General features: G+C 44.8%; 1 long non-coding RNA gene across 1 annotated transcript; it reads right to left on the minus strand.

Annotated features, from left to right (window-relative positions):
- Nucleotides 1-37: 37 nt before the first annotated feature.
- Nucleotides 38-9,914, minus strand: LOC117348063. Its single transcript, XR_004536904.1, has 4 exons — nucleotides 9,437-9,914; nucleotides 4,456-4,602; nucleotides 223-293; nucleotides 38-130 (listed from the first exon to the last, which is right to left on the minus strand). It is a non-coding gene; the product is annotated as an uncharacterized LOC117348063 (long non-coding RNA).
- Nucleotides 9,915-22,010: the final 12,096 nt, after the last annotated feature.

Raw genomic sequence — 22,010 nt, forward strand, 5'->3', positions numbered from 1 at the left:
ACACTCACACCTTGCAAACAGCATGCAAATTACTCGCCTTCATCTGCATAAAGGTCCGATGACACACAAGATGATGGTCCCCCGACCTGACCCTGTAAAGCCACACACGACATCCCCTCCTGTGTATGCTCTGAAGGAAGAAATAAAGCAGTTATTTTAGATAATAGACTTAAACATGTATTGTACAAGAATACATCCCACCCTCCTGAAATCACAACTCACCATCTTCAAGAATCAGATTTGGCGTGGCAGAAACTTGGTCAACCGCTGTACATCTCCTTTTCTGTCCCCTCCTGAGATAGAGAAAGGTATTTGAGATGACAGACATATATATGAAATGTACATTAAAACATACCATCCTAATCTAATCTAATCTAATCCAATCTAAACCTTAAGTTTATATACCGCATCATCTCCATGAGAATGGAGCTCGACACGGTTTACAAGAACTTAAAATGGTGGGTAGAGAAGAAGAAAAAGGATTACATGAACTTATGTGTAGAAAGGGGGAGAGAAAGGGGGGGGGGAAGGATAGAGCTACAATTTGCTGAAAAGCCAGGTTTTCAGTTGTTTGCGGAATAACTGAAGGGAGCTCAGGTTCCGCAGCGGGGTGGTGAGGTCGTTCCAAAGACCTGTGATTTTGAAGAGAAGGGATTTTCCCAGTTTGCCTGAATAGTGGATGCCGCATGGAGAGGGGAAGGCTAGTTTAAGCCTTTGGGCAGTTCTGGAGGAGTCGGGACTGGAGGAGTTGAAAGACAGTGGGATAAGAGGAGGCAGGATTCCGTGAATGATCTTGAAAGCCAGGCAGGAACATTTGAAATGGATTCTGGAGATTATTGGGAGCCAATGAAGTTTGGCAAGGAGTGGGGAGGCATGGTCAGACTTGCGTTTTGAGAAGATCAGTTTGGTTGCAGTATTCTGGATTAGCTGGAGTCTTAGAATACTTTTTTTTGATAGATTTAAGTAGATGGCGTTGCAGTAATCTAGTTTGGAGAGGATGATGGATTGGACAAGGATGGCAAAGTGTTGTTGGCTGAAGTAGGATCTAGCTTTCCTCAGCATGTGAAGGCTGAAAAAGCATGATTTTGCCAAGGAGTTGAGGTGGTCATTGAGGGAGAGAGAGGAATCGATAGTGATACCAAGGATCTTGCATGAGAACTCGAGCTGTAGTGTATCGCCTGTGGGTAGTGTGAAAAGTGTGGGCAGGTGTTCGAATTTTGGGCCGAGCCAGAGTAGTTTTGTTTTAGATTCGTTTAGTTTCATCTGTACCGAGAGGGACCAGGCACGGAGTCTCATTATGCAAGCTGTAATGTTTTCGTGGAGGTTGGTGAGGTTCTGGTCAGTCTCAAGGAGGACAAGGATGTCATCTGCATAAGTGTAGATTGTTTCCAGGGGGGATAGTTGAAAGAGTTTCAGGGAGGACATGTAGATGTTAAAGAGAATAGGGGAAAGGGATGATCCTTGAGGGACACTGCAAGATGGAGTCCAAGGAGTGGACATGGTGCCATTTGTGTTGACGGTGTAGGAACGGGAGCGTAAGAAGTTTGAGAACCACATTAGGACGGTGGAGTCGATTCCAATCTCGGAAAGTTGGTAAAGTAGTATGTCGTGATGGATGACATCAAAAGCAGCGGAAAGATCGAATTGTAGTAGGACAGCAAATTTGTTACGCGAGTGTAGTTGTTGTACCTTTGAAATTAGGGAAACTAGGAGGGATTCAGTGCTAAAGCAGGGTCTGAAGCCATGTTGGTAGGGGTGAAGAATGGAGAATCTCTCGAGATAGGAGGAGAGCTGGGTAGCAACTATGGTTTCTAGAAGTTTGGTAAGTAGAGGGATATTTGCTATGGGATGGTAGTTTGATGGTAGGGAGGGGTCGAGATCGGCTTTTTTCAGAATAGGTGACAAGGCAATGTGGCCCATTTTTGTGGAGAACAAGCCTGATAGTAGAGCAGAGTTAATGAGTCTCGTAAGGGAGGAGATGGCCTGTGCAGGAATGTTTTCATAAAGGTGGGATGGGAAAGGATCTAAGATGCATTTGCAGGATTTCAGTCTGAGGCAGAGTTTAGAGATCTGGGGTTCAGATATGGGTTCAAATGTCGTCCAGGATCTATCCGCTGGGATAGGGTTTGAGTCATTGGGAGGAAGAGAATTGTAAGAGACTGCTGAGGGGAAAGAGCTCCTTATGGTGGAAATCTTTTCATTGAAAAATTTGGCTAAGTCGTTTGCGGAAGGAGGGGAGAGGGGAGAGGTGGAGTCGTTTTTTGAGGTTAAGTTTCGCCAGATGTAGAACAGAGTACTATTTTGATTTTTTGATCTGGTGATTTTATCTCCATAGAAATTCTTTCTTGCTTTTTTTTAGTATTGTGATATAGCACTTGATGTTGTCTCGCCAGGATTGTTTGTCTGAGGGGGATTTCGATTTTTTCCATTTCCGTTCCAGGGCTCGACAATTCTGTTTTAGTTCCCTGTGATATGGAAGGTACCAGGGGGCTTTGTGGGAGTGGGAGATAGATTTTGTAGATAAAGGGGCCAGAGCGTGGTAGGTAGTCCCGGAAAGGGTAACCCAATTATGCCAGTTGGACTCTGGGTCTGTGTGTTTAGGAGAAGGGGGAAGTTGGTTAAGAAATTAGGTCCAGAACAATTCGCTCGTGATTTTTTTGCGGTAGGTGATAGATTTTGTGGGCCGGGGTGGAGTACCTAGATGAGACATGAAGATGGGGAGGCAGAAAGAGCCTAGAAGGTGGTCAGACCACGGGACAAGGTCCCAGCGGGCCTCTTCGGCAGAAGTTTTGTGCTCAGTCAGGTCGAGGAAGCTGATGATGTCTAGTTTATGTCCTTTATCATGGGTAGGTGTGGGTGGAGGAGTGGTGAAGCCAAGGGAGGTGAGGAAGTCTTTGAATTCAGTTGTGTCCATGCTGGTGTTATCGTCAAGGTGGAGGTTAATATCTCATATGATCAGTAGTCTCTGGAATTTTAGGAAGACTCTTGTTATAGTCTCTAGGACAAGTTCAGAGGATTTATTCCAGGGGATAGGAGGGCGGTAGAGAAGCAAGATGCCTAGTGGGTGGGGTTGGAGTTCGTCTTTAACTGAAGCTAGTATGAATTCTAGAGAGGTATGGCTGCCCTTTTCAAGGAGCTGAACATTGAAGAATGATTTGTAAAGCAGAGCCAGGCCTCCTCCTTTCCGGTTGATTCTGGGTGAGAAGAGGCCGTGGTAGCCAGGGGGGCAGAGTTTGTTTTGTGTGAAAGTATCGTCTTTTCCGATCCATGATTCTGTGATACACACGAAACCCGGATCGGAGTCATCGAGTAGGTATTTTATTATTTGGGTCTTGTTGCGGACTGATCTGGCGTTACAGTAGAGTGTGGGGACCGGGGTGAGAGAGACAGAGGTGAGGTTGAGTAGGTTGGCTGGAGGGACAGGCTTTAAGGAGGAGTGGTTTCTTCCTCTGTGTTTTTTGTTGTGATGAGTTCTAGTGTGTACTAGTGTGGGGATTCTGAGGCCTGGGCAGGTGTTTGAGACTGTGGAGTCGGGGAGGTTGGGGGAGAGAGATATTTGGCAGTGAGAAGTATTGGTGAAAGAGCAGAGAAGTAGAAGGAGGAGCCAGGAGGGTGGCTTCATGGTGGGAGCGAGGAGAGATAGTGAGAGAGGGTTTGGGCAGAGCTTGTCAGGCAGGAGGTGGGAGAGATTAGTGCTGCTAGTAAGATGCAGGCTGAGGAGGGGCTAGGCTGTATAAGAGGTAGTAGTGATGGGCAGAGCAGGCTAAGTAAGTGGTGGTAGAGCTAGACATGCAATGAACATGCGATAACAGTAGAGGAGTAGTACAGGCTATATATGCAATGTCAGGCTAAGATATGCAGTAGCTGGTTTTACATGCGGTTATACTTATAACAAGTGGTGACAGGTTGTGGTAACAAGTAACATGCGGTGGTAGGTTAAAAATAAGTAGTAGCAGGTTGTAAATGCAGCTATACAGGTAACAAGTAGTAGCAGGTTGTACATGAAGTAATCAGTGATTGTTTTAGCAGGCAATAGGTGCAGAAATATATCAGATGCAGATTGTAACAGAAAAAAAAGGTCTGTGCAGAGATTTTGGGGGAAAAAAAAAGCTCCGTGGGAGAGCTGGATGTCAGGACTCTGAGCACTGCCGAACTGCAGTCTCACCCGGAGGAAAAAAAAACACAATTCCCTCAGAGCCTGGCGTGCTCCTTCTCAAGTGTCTTGGCATTAGAGGACAGCATTAGAGTGGCCCCTCTTTGCTGCTGTGTTGAAACCAGCTGATAGAATCCTCAGGAAGAGCAGCAGTTAGGAGAGATGAAAGAAAACACAGTTCCCTCAGAGCCTGGTGTGCTTTTTCACAAGTGTCTTGGCACTAGAGGACAGCGTTAGAGTGGCCCCTCTTTGCTGCTGTGTTGAAACCAGCTGATAGAATCCTCAGGAAGATCCCAGCTCACCTTCCTCTGCATTCCTAGACATCGAAGGGGCAACAGGCTCAACAGTACACAATTTTCATTTCTGTCCTCTTCCCCCGGGAAACGCTGAAGGATCTAGGGCGCATTCAGCCCCTGTCTGGCCAATAGACACAAGAGAATGTGTTTGCGCTATAAGATAAAATATACTCAGAATGTTAATTCATCAAATTTCAAGTTTAATTAATTTTTTTTTTTTTTTTAATTCTTTATTCATTTTCAATCTTACATCAAGTGTACAAACAGTGAAACAATACAATTAAAACATCTTTCTAATTTATCTTACAATACATAAAATTACCACCCTCCCCTCCCATCATTCCTCTATTATTTTCCCAATATGAATATTAAAAAAATATATCTCCCCCCCCCCCTCCCAAACATTAGACGGTGTAAATTTCAATAGAAAATGGTGTTTACTCATTACAATAAGAAGTTAATGGCTCCCAAATTTTATTAAATTTCTTATAGTTCCCTTGTTGTATAGCTATTGTTCTTTCCATTTTATATATGTGATATGAGTTCCACCAGAAATTATAATTGAGTCTACTGTAATTTTTCCAATTACTTGTGATGTGCTGAATGGCGACTCCTGTCATTATCAATAAAAGTTTATTGATAGGACCTAGAAATCCTCACCTGCAAAATTTCCAAAACAGACTGTATAGATAACCTAATCGTCACGCTATTCTATATACCCCCTAATAAATGGAATCAAGCAAAAGATGATTTCTACGAGCACCTTCTTGCGAACTCCTCAGCAGGTACCTACAATCTCTTAGCAGGAGACATCAACCTACACCTAGAACAGAAAGAGAACTCAAATGTCGCAGACCTTCTCTCCTTCCTCACGACACTAGGCTTCTCCAATCCCCCCCAAACCACAACCCATAACAAAGGCCACCACCTCGACCTCATCACCTTTCTCTCCAATACCAACACCACCCCCAATATAAATCTCTTAGACCAAACCTGGTCAAATACCCCCTGGTCTGACCACCTCCTGTGCAATTTTGAACTTGCCTGGCACAAAAAACAACCTGACAAAAAGCCTAACCCCATCCATACAAAGCAATTCATCTGGACAAGAGAACATCTTAATCCAGCAGACTTCTGGTCACACTACACTCTCATCTCCGACTCCGACGTAGACCCCAACTTCCACCTAAATTGGGAAAAATTTAGCGACCAGGTTCTTAACACCACTGCCCCTCTTAAACTTCGCTCGAAAACTCTTCGCCCCTCAAACAGCTGGTTTGACGCGGACCTCCTGACCATAAAACGAGAAGTCCGGAAACATGAAAGAATCTGGCGTAAATCAGGGACTGATTTAGACAGACTTACCTGGCGACTGAAAGTCAAAGAATACAAAAAACAGATCATCGATAAGCGCAGTAAACACTACTCCCAACTAATAAACTCCCCTTCTCTAAACAGCAAAGCACTTTTTAGACTAGTTAACTCCCTATTCGACATAGACTCTCACAAACGCTCCACCTCCGACCTCCCTCCCTCCGCAATCACTCTAGCCAACCACTTCGCAAACAAAATCCACACTCTAAAACTGTCTCTTTCAGCTCACAGCCCCGATCCCCCACTCAACCTACGCGCAGCAGATACAGAAGGTTCAATAGCCGACATGTCCTGGACCTCCTTTGTAAATCCTGACTGGAATCTATTCCTCGAACTTTATTCTAAATACGCCAATTCCAACTGCCTATTAGACACTTGTCCTCCCACCATCATGAAATGCGCCCCCCCCCCATCATTCAAAGCAGAACTCTTCAATTGGGTATCTCTATGCCTGTCCACTGGACACTTCCCGTCCGAACTTGGCCACATCCTCATTTCCCCAATCCCTAAACAACCCAAGGAGCCAATCTCTTCCATCACCAACTACAGACCCATCGCCAACATACCACTCTTCCAAAAACTCATGGAAGGTCTTGTCAACAACAACCTTACGAATTACCTCGACAAGTTCAATATTCTCCATGACTCCCAGTCCGGTTTCTGCCCAAATCATAGCACCGAAACCGTCCTAGCTGCCCTGACAAATTACCTCCTCCACCTGTTCTCACTGGGTAAAAGCGCCCTGATACTTCAATTCGACCTGAGTAGTGCCTTCGACCTGGTCGACCACGACATTATGCTCAACTGCCTTGACTCCATCGGCATCTCCGGACAGGTAATAGATTGGTTCACAGGCTTCCTAACAAACCGTACCTACCAGGTCCACAGTAATGGAGCCTTCTCCCACCACTGGCGTAACCCTTGTGGAGTCCCACAAGGCTCTTCCCTATCCCCCTCCCTATTCAATATTTACTTGACCCCTCTGGCACGAAGCCTAGCAAACTCTAACCTAAAATCGTTCATATATGCAGATGACATCACCATCATTGTCCCCATTACCTCACTCACTCTAGAAACGGAAAAACTCATCGCATCTATCCTCACCAAGTTAGAACTGTGGACCTCAAAACTCAAATTAAAATTGAACTCTGAAAAAACCAAAATCTTCTTAGCGAGTCCTAACCACAAATTAACAAACACTTTCCTCAGATTGAATGGGCTAGATTACCCTATCTTACCCACCATAAAAATCCTTGGAGTCATCCTGGACCGCACCCTAACCTTCGATGACCATACCAGTGCCCAGGTGAAAAAATGTTTCTGTACCCTCTGGAAACTGCGCACCATCAAACGCTACTTCGACCACCAAGCCTTCCGTCTACTCGTTCAATCTCTGGTATTAAGCATATTAGACTACTGCAACATTATTTACCTGGGATCCTATAAAAATACCATCAAACGTCTTAGAACAGTCCAAAATGCGGCCGTCCGCCTCATCTATGATCTCAAAAAATACGACCATGTTAGCCCCTACTACACCAAACTCCATTGGCTTCCAGTAGAGGCAAGGATCATCTTTAAGTTCGCCTGCCTCTGTTTCAAAACTCTTACAGGATCTTCCCCAATCTACTTGTCTGAGCACCTTGAAATAGCAGGCCCCTCTCGCACACGAAACGCCCACCTATTCACCTTTCCCTCCCTAAAAGGCTGCCTCTACAAGAGATTCATTGATAGAACCCTAGCATTCCAAGCGGGCAAATGGAACAATTGCCTTATCGCCCTCATCTCCAGCTCCCCGCCCTACCACCTGTTCAGGAAGTCACTAAAAACCTACCTCTTCGACAAATTCCGCTAACGCTGCCTTCCCTCCTTCCCTGCACCCTCCTGAACTCGACATGCCTCCATTCCCTCTGACTACGCCCCCCTCCCAAGCCACTATGGCCTCTCTTTCTCAATCTCTGTTTTATCTAATTGCCCTGCCTTTTCATTGCCTCACATTTAACATCACTGTAAATGTACCACCGCTATAACATGTAACATCGCTGTATACGTACAGTCTCTTCTTTAGTATATGCCTTTTTATTACTGTTATTTATGTAACATCTCTGTAAATGTAACAACACTGTAATATGTATCATCGCTGTAAATGTACAGTCTCTTCTATTGTTAACCGCATTGAACTTCTATGGTATTGCGGTATACAAGAATAAAGTTATTATTATTATTGATATTTTGCTCTTTTTCCTCATTGACATACCAAATAGTATTGTATCATAAGATAATGCCATATGCTTTTCCAATAAACAACTTACTTGATCCCAAATTGAGTTCCAAAGGCTAAGATAAAGGGACATAAGAACATAAGAACATAAGCAGTGCCTCCGCCGGGTCAGACCATAGGTCCATCCTGCCCGGCAGTCCGCTCCCGCGGCGGCCCAAACAGGTCACGACCTGTCTGAATCACCAGAAGGGGCTCCCTTGCCACCTTGGTTTCTCATTGAAGTCCTATCTTCCCATCGAAGTCCTAACCCTCCGGTCTTGCACATGCACGACCTGTTGGGTTTCTATACTTATTACCTGGTTAGCTTTCTATACTTGTGTTACATCCCAGCTCCTCCCTCAGTATCCCACGATCCCTTTATCCCTCAGGAATCCGTCCAATCCCTGTTTAAATCCCTGTACCGTACTCTGCCTGATCACTTCCTCCGGTAGCGCAATTCCAAGTGTCCACGACCCTTTGGGTGAAAAAAAACTTCCTTGCATTTGTTTTGAACCTATCTCCCTTCAGTTTCTCCGAATGCCCCCTCGTACTTGTTGTCCCCTTCAGTCTGAAGAAATCTGTCCCTATCCACCCTCTCTATGCCCCTCATGATCTTGAAGGTCTCTATCATATCTCCCCTGAGCCTCCTTTTTTCCAGAGAGAAGAGCCCCGGCCTATCCAACCTCTCGGCGTATGGGCAGTGTTCCAGCCCTTTTACCAGTTTCGTTGCTCTCCTTTGGACTCTCTCAAGTACCGCCATGTCCTTCTTAAGGTGCGGCGACCAATACTGAACGCAGTATTCCAGATGTGGACGCACCATCGCTCGATACAATGGCATGATGACTTCCCGCGTCCTGGTTGTTATGCCCCTCTTTATGATGCCCAGCATCCTGTTGGCTTTTTTCGAGGCTGCTGCACACTGTGCAGATGGCTTCAGTGATGCATCCACCAGCACACCCAAGTCTCTCTCAAGTCTGCTGTCTCCCAACAATGCCCCCCCCCCCAATTTGTAGTTGAACAACGGGTTCTTTTTCCCTATATGCATGACCTTGCATTTTTCCACGTTAAAGCGCATTTAACAATAAAACAAAAGATGATCCAAAGTCCCTACTTCAAGATTACAGTGCCAGCATCTATTAGACTGAACTATTTAACTTTTGAATTCTAATTGGGGTCCAAAACGCTCTATGCAGAAGAAAAAAAACAAGTTTATCTCATAGATGCAGACACTGTACATCTCATCCTCCAAGACCAAATTTGTGGCCATTGAGATGCTGAAATTTGATGCTTAATCTCAATGCTCCAAATATCTCTAAGACCATTTTTGGGTTTAATTAATTTTAATATACTGACCATCGACGTGCACCTGGCCGGTTTACAATGCTAAAAATGAAAGGTTAAAATAAATTATCATAGGGGGAGGGGAAATGTGAACATTAAATGGACAAATTACAGATACGAACACGAGCTTGAGGGTGAAGAGGGAGGGGAAAGTTATTAATTACATCATTAAAAACAAATTAATTAAAGGGAAGAGGGGGGAGGATATAACATCAGGAAGAGGGATCGCTTCTTGAAAGCGGTTCATATTTATTTTGCTAGCTGTTGGAGTGGAAATATTTAAATGCTATGGTATGCGTCTTCATATAAATTTAGTTTATTTAAGTAATACATACTAAAAACCAATTTTATTTTCTATATCATTTCATAAAATCAACACATTTGTGTATTGATAACAATTATTTATAAAGTGCATGGTGCAATGGGTGCAATCAGGTGAACAGCTGGGTTAAGCTACAAATATTCTATGTACGCGGTTAGCCAAGATCATCTATTAGATGTTTAATTCATGAAGCAGCAGTCAATGTATACTTAGCTCAAAGTGATATCTGTTGAAATTCTTTAACTTTTCTTCTTTGTTTATCGCGGTTCAAAAGATAAAACACAAATCGGTTAGAACAACAAAACAGCATAAAACATGTGACGTAGAAATGTGAAATAACCACAAAAAAGGACACAAAACTCACCATTTTCATCATCGCTGGCTGGCGCTGATGTGTCCACCCCACCAGGGACACCCACTACCTGTTCAGGCCGCAGCGTCTGAAAAACGCGACGCTCCAGATCAGTCAGCTGTACAGCAAATGGAGGGCCACCACCCTTTCCATGCCTGTATATCTTGCTGGACTTGGCCTTTACCACGCCACGGATGTCCTGCCAACGGTGCTTGCATTGCGGGACAGTGCATTTACAAACACCGAGGGCGGTGACATCAGACGCTATTTTGGACCAAATAGCCAGTTTCATCCCAGAGGAAAGCCTTGCGTTCTGGAATAGATCTTTAAACTTTTCGACCACACCATCTACAAGAACAGCAAGCTCTTCATCTGTGAATCTGCGTGCTCTGACCTTAGTGTTGAACACCTCCTGTGCCTCCATATCTCCTGCAATTGAAAGTAACAGGTTAGAATAACGAAACCCCCCTCCCCCCAAGAGTACCCTCATATCGCCATACCCTCCAACCTTAAGGTTTAGAAACAAAAATGCCCATATATGTCCTGGAATTTAAAAGAAGTACCAGATTACACTGAATAACCCCCTTATCCGACGGGTCTCCTCACACCCTCCCCACTGATCTGCAAACAAACGGCTCACACTTTTAAACAACTTGGAAGAGAAATAGGATGGAGAGTTGGGAAGCCAGCTTACACTGAATAACCTATCACCTCCTGCCCGAGGGTACAGTATCGAGTGCATATTGCCTAAACCTACGGGTCTCCTCACACCCTCCCCCCAAATACGCAATCAAACTGCCAACACTTTAAAACAACTTACCAAAAAGAAAGATAAATAAAACAGAGAGTTGTTAAGCTGGTTAGAAGCGTGCACTACTTAACTTCGAGATCGCTCCGTAAAAAAATGACGAACTCGAAGAATTCCTCCACCAGCAGCTCCAGTCACAGCTTCAACAGCTCACTCACAAAACTCCAATGTGATTGCTCCTTAAACCTCCAACTCCAAACTTTTCAATAAGCTACGGTCACAGCCTCTACATCTTGCAACCTGCGAACCTCGAACCAAGTTTCTGAAAGCGCTAGGGGACTGCTTCCTGGAACAAATGGTGGGAGAGCCGACGAGAGGAAATGCCACCTTGGACTTGGTCCTAAATGGCATTACGGGACCGACAAAAGAAGTAGAAGTCACGGTCCCGCTGGGGACAAGCGATCCAACATGATCAACTTTAAACTTGAAATCGGGAAAGGGAAACGTACCAAAACCTTAACCATGACCTTAAACTTTAAAAAGGGAAGAGAGATAGCAAGAGAGCCATGGTAAAACAACGGCTCAAGAAAAAGATGGACAAAGTTAAAACGGTAGACCAGGCATGGTCTCTACTGAAAAATACTATCACGGAAGCACAAAATCTCTACATTCCGCGGATTTCAATAGAAAGGAAAACTAAAGGCAAAGGAGAATCGGCATGGCTTACTAGAGAGGTGAAGAAAGCCATAAAAGAAAAGAAGGACTCCTTTAAAACAATGGAAACGCGCGAAAACAACCAAAGCTTGGAACAAACACAAAGATGATCAGAAGAAATGTCACAAGGCGGTGAGGGATGCCAAAAAAGACTATGAGGAGAAAATAGCGCAAGAGGCCAAAAATTTCAAGCCCTTCTTTAGATACGTAAAAGGAAAAAAACCCGCAAAAGAGGTGGTGGGACCGCTGGATGACCAGGGAAGAAAAGGGTACATCAAGGAAGACAAACAAATTGCAGACAGACTAAATTCCTTCTTTGCATCTGTCTTTACGAAGGAGGACACCGCAACAATACCAGAAGCAGTGAAAGTGTTCGAAGGAGTAATAGAGGACAGTCTCACCACAGTAGAAGTGGAATTGGACCAGATATACTATCAGATTGACAATCTTAAAAGTGATAAATTCCCTGTACCTGATGGAATTCACCCGAGAGTCTTAAAAGAACTGAAGGTTGAAATCGGAGAGCTATTGCAAAAACTTGCCAACCTGTCAATTAGAACTGGACAGATACCGGACGATTGGAAGATAGTGAACGTCACGCCAATTTTCAAAAAAGGATCAAGAGGAGAACCGGGCAACTACAGACCTGTGAGTCTTACGTCTGTCCCTGGAAAGATGGTTGAAGCACTGATTAAAGATAGCATAGTCCGGCACTTGGATACACACGACCTGATGAGAGCCAGTCAACATGGCTTCAAGAAAGGGAAATCATGTTTGACGAATTTACTTCAATTTTTTGAGACCGTGAACAAACAAATTGATAGTGGAGAACCAGTGGACATAATATACTTGGACTTCCAGAAAGCGTTCGATAAGGTTCCACATGAGAAACTTCTCAAGAAACTACAAAGCTATGGAATAGAGGGAGATATACTAAGATGGATAGGCAAATAGCTGGAGAATAGAAAGCAGAGGGTGGGCATAAATGGGAAGTTCTTAGACTGGGAGAAAGTGACTAGCGGTGTGCCCCAGGGCTCGGTACTTGGGCCCATCTTATTTAATATTTTCATCAATGACCTAGAAGAAGGAACATCCAGTGAGATCATCAAGTTTGCAGACGACACAAAGCTATGCCGGGCAATCAGATTGCAGAAGGATAGCGAGGAACTCCAGAGTGACTTGTGTCAGTTAGAGAAATGGGCGGAGAAATGGCAGATGAAGTTTAATGTGGAAACGTGCAAAGTAATGCATTTAGGCAGAAAGAATAAGGAACACGAGTATAGAATGTCAGGTGCAACTCTGGGTAAGAGCGAACAAGAGAAGGACCTGGGTGTACTGATAGATAGGATCCTGAAACCGTCGGCACAATGCGCGGCAGTGGCAAAGAAAGCAAATAGAATGTTAGGCATGATAAAGAAAGGAATCACGAGTAGATCGGAGAAGGTTATAATGCCGCTTTATAGAGCAATGGTCAGACCACACTTGGAATACTGTGTCCAACATTGGTCTCCCAACCTAAAGAAGGATATAAAACTGCTGGAGAGGGTGCAGAGACGAGCAACAAAGCTAATAAAAGGTATGGAGAACTTGAAATACGAGGAACGACTTAAGAGACTGGGATTGTTCTCCCTTGAGAAAAGGAGACTGCGAGGGGATATGATCGAGACTTTCAAAATACTGAAAGGAATCGACAAAATAGAGCAGGAAAAAAAAATTATTTACAAAGTTCAATGTGACACGGACAAGAGACATGGACTGAAGCTAAGGGGGGGGTCAAGTCCAGGACAAATATCAGGAAGTTCTGCTTCACGTAATGAGTGGAGGACACCAGGAATGCTCTCCTAGAGGAGTTTATTGCGGAATCCACTGTTCTAGGATTTAAAAGCAAACTAGATACACATCTCCTTACGAGAGGCATAGAGGGATATGAGTGACTAAAATTATGCCAGGTGGGGGGGGGGGGGGGGGGGCGCTGTGGAGCCCGACTAAGATGGTCGCCTGAACACTCAGCTCCGGCAACCCTTACTCTTCTTCTTTATCCTCTGCTGTATTTCACCCGACTTTGAATCTTTCACTCAGCTTCATTCATCCCATAAACAATGGCTACAGTCAAAACAGACAAAAGGCACAAGCCCGAGCCTCAATCACCGGCAAAATCAGCGGCATCGGAGAAATCGGATAAGCCTGAAGCTCCCTCCATGATGGATTTATGGAAAGCCATAAAATGGTTCAGGATATACTTACCGATACCAAAGATGCCATGTCAGAAATCAAAGACGAACTGACCACGATTTATGAGGATTTAACCACGTACAAAACTAAAGTCGCTGACTTGGAAGTTAAAGCAGCCACTGCGGAGATCAACATCAAGGCGCTTCAAAGCCACGTGAAACGCACGCTGGCTATTGAACGAGAGCTTGAAGATGCAAGTAATCGCTCTCGTAGGAACGACATACGTCTTTTGGGGCTCCCGGAAGGTCAAGAAGGAAATAACATGATTGCCTTCCTAGAAACTTTCATCCCCACCTTGTTGAACCTTCAATTCAAAAGAGACTTTGAAATCGAGCATGCACATCGATCGCCATCTTCGCGCCAACCGCATGAGCGGCGCCCAAGACCCATCATCTTCAAAGTCCTACGTTACCCTCAAGTTCTAGAAATTATGCAGAAAGCAAGATCCCTTGCACCTTTAACTCACAAGGGGCATACGTCCAAAAACACCGTCAAAGCTCGACAACAACTTCTCGCCTTCCGCCCGCAACTCAAGAAAATGGGCGCACCGCTTCGGCATCTTTTACCTGGCATGGATGCGGATCACCTTCCAGAACTAGACTAAAGACTTCACTGATCCTGAGCTTCTCGCTGCATACATTGAAGAAAAATCGCCGACTCCAATTGATGCCGTCTGAGTACTCCCAGTCTAACCTTCACCATCGGCTGCTAAACTGAACTGTCCTCGAGTGTGACTTATCTCATGTGCTTTCCGAGTACACTTCAATTTATTTACCATTAAATCAGACTGTTATATTCTTTTTTTATTGTTTCTCTCTTTCTTTCTACCTTAATTTGCTTACCGATTAGACCAGTATTTTCTCCTCTTTCTACTATATCATGCTATTTCCTTACAGATTGCTTGTGTACTCTTATAGTTATTCCGCATTTACTAGTCATGCTCCAGAGCTCCTTCAATTTGCTCTGTTAAGTTGTTTAGTCTGGCAACCTTCCACTTAGTCATTGTTTGTTCAACTATTTATTTTTGCTTTATTGCTTGAGCTTTTTGAACTGTTTGCTTATTAAACTTAATTAGACTTGCAGCAAGAGCTACTTTTTGACAATCCTTACTGCTTAGGATGCTGGTTTGATGTTTTTTTTCTCTTGACTATCTGGTTTGTCGCTTTTCAGACACCCATTGCTACCGCCCATTGCTTTTTGCAGTGAGCTACACTCACTCATTCTGTGAATATCTTATTGCTTCCTTATTATTTTTTTTTTTTTACTATTATGATGCATACAGCTTTCGCCTCTCCTTTAACTGATTTGCTTACAGTTGCTTGCATAATCATACGAATGTATATTTTTAGGCAGCCTGAGAGCCCGTCTCGACAGGCGAACCTAATGCGGAGCTGGGAGGCCCGGGTGGTAGCCCGTTGAAGACGCGGGGACGTTGGGGGAAGCAGGAGGCAGGTGATTGGTCGGCGGGTCTTTCCCACCTTGGGGAAGACCCACCATTGGATAGTCACAGCCGTGGTGGGCGTCGGGAGGAGGGAGAGTTTATAAGCCGAGCTTGGGAGGACTTGGGGCGTACCTGATCCTCCGAAGCGGCTTTCGGCTTGCAGCGGATTTTCTTCCAACGCGGCGTTAGCTGGGATGGAGACGGGTGCAGGAACCGGCGCGATAGAGCTCTCCTTTGCAGCCGGTGATTCCTTCGATGAGCAGGAGCTGCTGGTGAGTACCGCGCTGGACTGGGAGTGTTCTCTGCCACCGAGGTGCTCTCGTGTGGTCGCCCGGGAATCCATTGCCCTTGAGGTTGTGGGAGGTGGTGTGTCTGTAGCGTGGTCCGGTGGGAGGGCCCGCAGGGGGTAGGTCAGTCCGGTGGTAAAGGTCGAGGTAGTGCTGTGGTGGCGTCGGGAAGTGTATTGCTGGCCGCAGGGGAGGCGCTGGGTATGGCGGGGCCTGAGCCACGTGCAGCCTTAGCGAGCTGGCTGACTGTGCTGTGTGAGGCTTCGGTTGCCAGGGAATGTGTTATCCCTCAGTCAACTGGGATTTCTTTCCCGGGCAGAGGTGGGGCTGCAGGTTCTGCAGAGGGTTGTGTGCAAGTTGTGATCCCGGCTGCCTTGGGGACGATTGAGGGTGGTAGTGTTGGGGTTCCGGTGGGGAGTTTGGATGTGGGCATGACTGCACAGCCGCAGGATGTTTTGCAGACCCTGGTTTCCTCTCCCATTTGGCCGCCCTGGGCTTTGGGGCCATGAGGTGTGGGTTGGTGTCCTGTGCCCTGGCTAATGGGTGGGTCGAGCTTTGCGAGGAATGCAACTACATGGGGCAGGGGGGGGGCAGGTCGAGGCGGTGGTCCTGCGTATTGGTGGGCCCTTGGGGGAGTAGGGGGTTCCGAGTGTCCCTCTGGTGTTAATGCTACTGCTGCTGTGCAGTTTTCTGTTCTCTGTCTGGATTTTTCTTCACAGGAATTTGGCGGAGTTCCAGCGAGACGTGAGGCAGTGGCCACTGTTTCCCATAGTAGCGTTCGTTCCCAGGAGGTTGTGCGGAGTCCCAGAGGAGTTCAGTCTGCGGAGCATGCAATGGCATCAGCTATTACCGTTGCTGGCGGACTTCCGACGTCACCATGGGTCTGCAGCACTTGGGGATTCGTGTTTCCTGGTGGGGTCAATGGGACATGCAATGGCATCAGCTATTACCGTTGCTGGCGGACTTCCGACGTCGCCCTCCCCGTCCAGATGTACTGCTGCTGCATTTGGGCGGTAACAATGTGGATTCCCAGATGGGGAAGCACCTGATTGACACTATACAGGGCGATCTTCGGGTGGTGTTGGAATGGTTCCCTGGCACGACGCTGCTGTGGTCTTGGCCCTATGGTTGCTGCGGATAGCGCCACTGCTGATGGGGTCTCGTCGGCGGTGACCAGACGGCGGTGTTGCGACACGGTGGCTGCTGCAGATGGCTCTTCTGGAGCGACGAGCGGAGTGGTCATCGCTGGAGGAGCGCAGGACATGGGTAACATAGCCATAGTGGCTGCTGAGGGGGGGTGCTGGGGTAGGGGGACGGGGAAGGGTAAGCACAGGCAGAGTGATAGGGCTTCCTCCTCTTCATCTTCTTCCTCCTTAACCTCCACTTCTTCATCTTCCTCCCGATCTCAGGCTAGGGGGTCGGGGGCGCAGGTGGGACAGAAGGGCCAGAATAGGGGAGCTTCGGTGTTGGTGACGCTCACTGAGCTCTGGAAGAAGGTGCCCAGAGCGTTACGCCGCAAAATTCGGAAGCGAACGTGTATTGATATTTTCTGGCTCTTAGAAGGTAGGGCACGTAGGAGGAGCAAAAAGAAGGTTAAGAATGAAGAAGGTAGGGTTAAATCAGGTCAGGTCTCCCATAATGTGGTTAACTGGACGCGGGCGTTTCTTAGGCTGGCTAGCGTATGGGGTCAGGAACGGCCTCAGGATTATGGCCTGCTTTTGGCTTATGCTAACTCCGTTCTTGATGCTTATCATCGCTTCGGTGGTTGGGCTTGGCTCAACTATGACGAAGCATTTTGTGATAAGATGGAAGAAAACCAGCACATGTCTTGGGGTACCCAAGATATCAATCTGCGGTTAATACACATGGCTAGGCCCAGTTGCGCTGCTGGTAGTGGTGCAGTGCGGTTGATGCAACAGGTTTCGATGGGTGCGAATCGTTCCTTTCGTTCTTCAGCAAGGCAAACAGGACAGGGTTCAGGTGGGCGGGAACGACCTCTGCTGGAAGTTCAACAAAGCGACCTGCCCGTTTCTGGACTGTAGATTCCGGTACGCCTGTTCACTATGCGGTCAGAGTCACTCCGCACTTAAATGCCCTAAAAGAGGAGCTGCCGTGCCTGCAGGGCCGGCTTAGTGAGGTGGGTACCTCTGTGGTACCCACCCCGATTAGGGTGGGGGCTCTTCGGCCGTGGTTGAGCTGTTATAGCGATCGGAGAGCAGCAGTAGTTTTAGAGAAGGGTTTTGGTGAGGGTTTTGTTATTCCGTATGAGAAACCGGTGCAGCCGGTGCGGGTTCCCAATGCCTCTTCGGTGGCCAGACTCCGAGAGATGGTTCGGTCTAAATTGGATGAAGAGATTGGGCGGAGGCGTATTGCGGGGCCTTTTCTGGAGCCCGTTGGCGATCATTCCCAAGAAGGACCCTGGTAAGTTCCAATTAATTCACAATTTGTCCCGGCCATTGGGCCTCTCTGTCAATGAGGGCATCCCTCGAGACCTTTGTGTAGTTCGCTATTCCTCCTTTGACTGTGCGCTTCGACTTGTCTTGCAGGCTGGGCGCGGTGCACTGCTGGCGAAAGTGGACATTGAGTCCGCCTTCCGGCTTTTGCCTGTACATCCCTCCTCTTACCCGTTGCTTGGTTTTCGATTTGAGGGTGTGTTTTATTACAATCGTTGTTTGCCAATGGGCTGCTCCATTTCTTGCGCTTACTTTGAAATGTTTAGTACGTTCTTACAGTGCAGGAAGTGCAGGAGGATTCTGTAGTGCACTATCTAGATGACTTTCTATTCGTTGGAGCGGCGGAGTCTGTGGTGTGTTCCAGATTAAAGGCCACATTTGAACATGTGGCCTCCAATTTCAGGATTCCTTTGGTGACGGATAAGTCGGAGGGACCCACCACGGTGCTTACTTTCCTGGGTATTGAGATTGATACTGTGGCCATGGTCACAAGGTTACCCCTTGGTAAGGTGCGGCTGCTGTTGCTGCAGATATCTCAGTTGGCTGAGTCCCGCAAGGCTACATAGAAACATAGAAACATAGAAATAGAAATAGAAATAGATGGCTTGGATTGCGCCGCAGCAGCCGGATTCCCGGCAGCCGATCTCTCACAATTTGTTGGTGAGGATCCTCGCTGAGTTGCCGGCCGTGGCTCATTCCCGATACGAGGAGTTGTTTACAGCGGCTTTTTCTCTAGCGTTCTTTGGAGCCTTCCATATTGGGGAGCTGCTGGTGCATCCTGCTGATTCCGCGGGTGCGCGTGGCCTCTTGTTGCAGCATGTTCAGTGTGGTGCCAGCTCCGTTAGTTTATATGTGGCCAGATCCAAAACGGACCAGCTGGGCAGGGGCCGCACGGTGGTTTTGTATAAGATAGTGGGCTGTGTTAGATGCCTGGTAGCGGCTCTAGCTGCCTATATGGCAGTTGGGGCTGGCCTTGTTGTTGCATGCGGATGGATTGAACCTTACGCGTAATCAGTTCTTGGCCGTGCTGCATCAGGTCTTACACCGGTGTGGTGAATACCCAGCACTCTACGGTACTCATTCATTTAGGATCGGGGCGGCCACGTGTGCCTTTCTGGAGGGGGTGCCGGATGAGGGGATTCAACAGTTGGGGCGTTGGTCCTCGGGGAGCTACAGGAGTTACATTCGTCCTCATGGGGTGGCCCAGCGGTTGGATCAGGGAGGTACCTAGGCTGAGCAAGCCTGTTCTGGTTTCCTCTATGGGGTTGCACGGTTCTGGGGGAGTGGGTGGCTGATGGTGGTTGTTTGCATGTTCTGTGCTGACACTTTACTAACTTGGTTTTCTTCTTGGGCTGGGTTTGATTGCTGGGTTTGCCTTGCAGATGTGGTGCAGCAGCAGCATTCGGTGTGGATTGTCGGGCACTCCTTTGTCCACTGGGCAGGGGAGCGTGCCATGATCCGGCCTGGGGGCCAGCATCTGGGTCTGTAGCACTTGGGGATTCGTGTTTCCTGGTGGGGTCAATGGGACATACAATGGCATCAGCTATTACCGTTGCTGGTGGACTTCCAACGTCACCCTCGCCGTCCGGATGTACTGCTGCTGCATTTGGGCAGTAACAATGTGGATTTCCAGACGGGGAAGCACCTGATTGACACTATACAGGGCTATCTTAGGGTGGTTTTGGAATGGTTCAAACTGTATATAATCCTCACTCAACAGGATGAACCATTCAAAAAAAGAAAAAAAGACCAACTTCTGACTTTCTTCATCTTTCTTTATTCAAAAATTTTTCTTTTTTCATATTATTCTTGCTCCAATGCTCAAATGCCCGACGGGACCCGTTTCGCCAGACAGGCTTTATCAAGAGTTCCAGCAAGGAGCACTATACAATATAATAAATTAAAGAGTTAATACATATATTATCATGAGTTTATATTTAACATCCTGAAAAAATTGCATTTTAACTGATAAAATTATCTATATTGAATGTGCAAAAATGCAAATCCTATACAAATATATGTATTTAAATTAATCTATCACTTATCATTCAAATTCATTTTTCTCTAATAAATCAATACATACCTTCATACCTAATATTAATTACATAATTACATTTCTCAATGAATGAATACTTCCTTAACCACAATGGTGAAATAATATTAGAAACCAACATATTTAATAAATACTTATTCATATAATGTCCAACTCATTTATGATATATGAAAATTAAATAATCAAATAATCAAATTAAGTACTTCATATATATTAAACATTTATCATATATACAAATACAAGTTTTAATGAATAACTAATCAATAAAAATTTTAATATTCTTAAAACACCATCTATCTTAGAACATATTGGCTATTAATTAGTAAATAAATGTAATCAATCATATATATATATTCTCACACCTTTTATCCACTAAATATATACTAATTCACCATTAAAGACCTATGTCTTTAAATATCAATTAATGAATAAATAATCTTTAAACACCCTTTCTCTTAAAAAACATATTAACTCATAATTAATAAATAAATGTAATCAATCATATATATATATATTCTTACACCTTTTATCTTTTCTATCTTTTGGGCTTTTTGAGTTCAGTTTTGTTTCTTAGGTTTTTGCATTTTCACCATTGTTTTTGCCGAGTCGGTACCATGGCAACGCCATTCGGCTTGTGTGTTTGGCCTATAGTAGCGGGACTGGGTGATTTTTGGTTTTTTATTTTTCTTTTCCGTTTTGCCTTTCAGTGAGTTGTGTGCTGTTGGGTCTTTTTAATTTAATTTTTTCTTTTTAAAGTTTGGCACCATTAGCATGCGCATAACACTTAATGGGTCACATGTGAGTTAATCGCTATTTAGCGCATGCGCTTATGAATAAAAGAGCAACCACTATGGACACCGCACATTGCTCTTGTCCTGGTAGCAAGAGGAAGCTAAATTAAGGTTAGTAAATTCTTCTTTGCTCTAAAATCGTGTCACAATGAGTGTTTTTATAAAAAGACTTGGATGTTTTCTGATCAAGACAGTTTAATTAGTCTCTTTTTGATTGATTTTCTGACTATGATTTTCGGTCTCCGTGACGATTTGGAGCTGTGCCGTTTGTGTGTGGGCTCCAAATCAAGCTTAGATTAGTTTAAGCAGCGATTTTTGACGTAGACTTTTAAAGATTTTGAGATATTCAAACTTTATATGGTGTTTGTTTTTCAAAATATTCCCAGCAAGACGGGCGTAAATGATGCCGGTTGTGGAGAGATTTAACTCAGGCCCAAAGCAGTTTATACAAGGCAGATGAAATTTATTTGAGTTGTGGTCCCCTAAGAATAGTCATCACACATGTGTTTTTTATAAAGTATATGAAAATTAAGCAAAGAGTGGTTAATGAATATAAGTTTAGTTTATAAGCGTTTCAGAGGTTGATATATTATTTATTATTTTATTAAAAGTGTTGGCACAAAAATACACACAGTCTTTGAAGTTTACATAGACTTTCGCATTATGCAAATGAGATTATTTTAAAAATTTTTATTGGCTATTAATTTTTGATAACTAATTTTATGAGTGGTTATATATAGTTGCACAGTAATAGATTATACTACTTCACTTCTTAAAGTATTTTATTTGAGTATTGGTTAGCTATCATATGTACATATATTTATATGATTGATTATAATTATTTATTAACTAATATTTATATGTAAATATTTTTTTAAATATTAATGGTGCTATAGTATGAATTTATTAGATAAAAAGTGTGAGACTGCACATAGATGACCAATTACATCTATTTATTAATTATGAGTTAATATGTTTTTTAAGAGAAAGGGTGTTTAAAGATTATTTATTCATTAATTGATATTTAAAGACATAGGTCTTTAATGGTGAATTAGTATGTATATAGTGGATAAAAGGTGTGAGAATATATATATGATTGATTACATTTATTTATTAATTAATAGCCAATATGTTCTAAGTTAGATGGTGTTTTAAGAATATTAAAATTTTTATTGATTAGTTATTCATTAAAA

The sequence above is a fragment of the Geotrypetes seraphini genome, chromosome 14 (assembly GCF_902459505.1).
Source record: "Geotrypetes seraphini chromosome 14, aGeoSer1.1, whole genome shotgun sequence".
Taxonomy (NCBI): domain Eukaryota; kingdom Metazoa; phylum Chordata; class Amphibia; order Gymnophiona; family Dermophiidae; genus Geotrypetes; species Geotrypetes seraphini.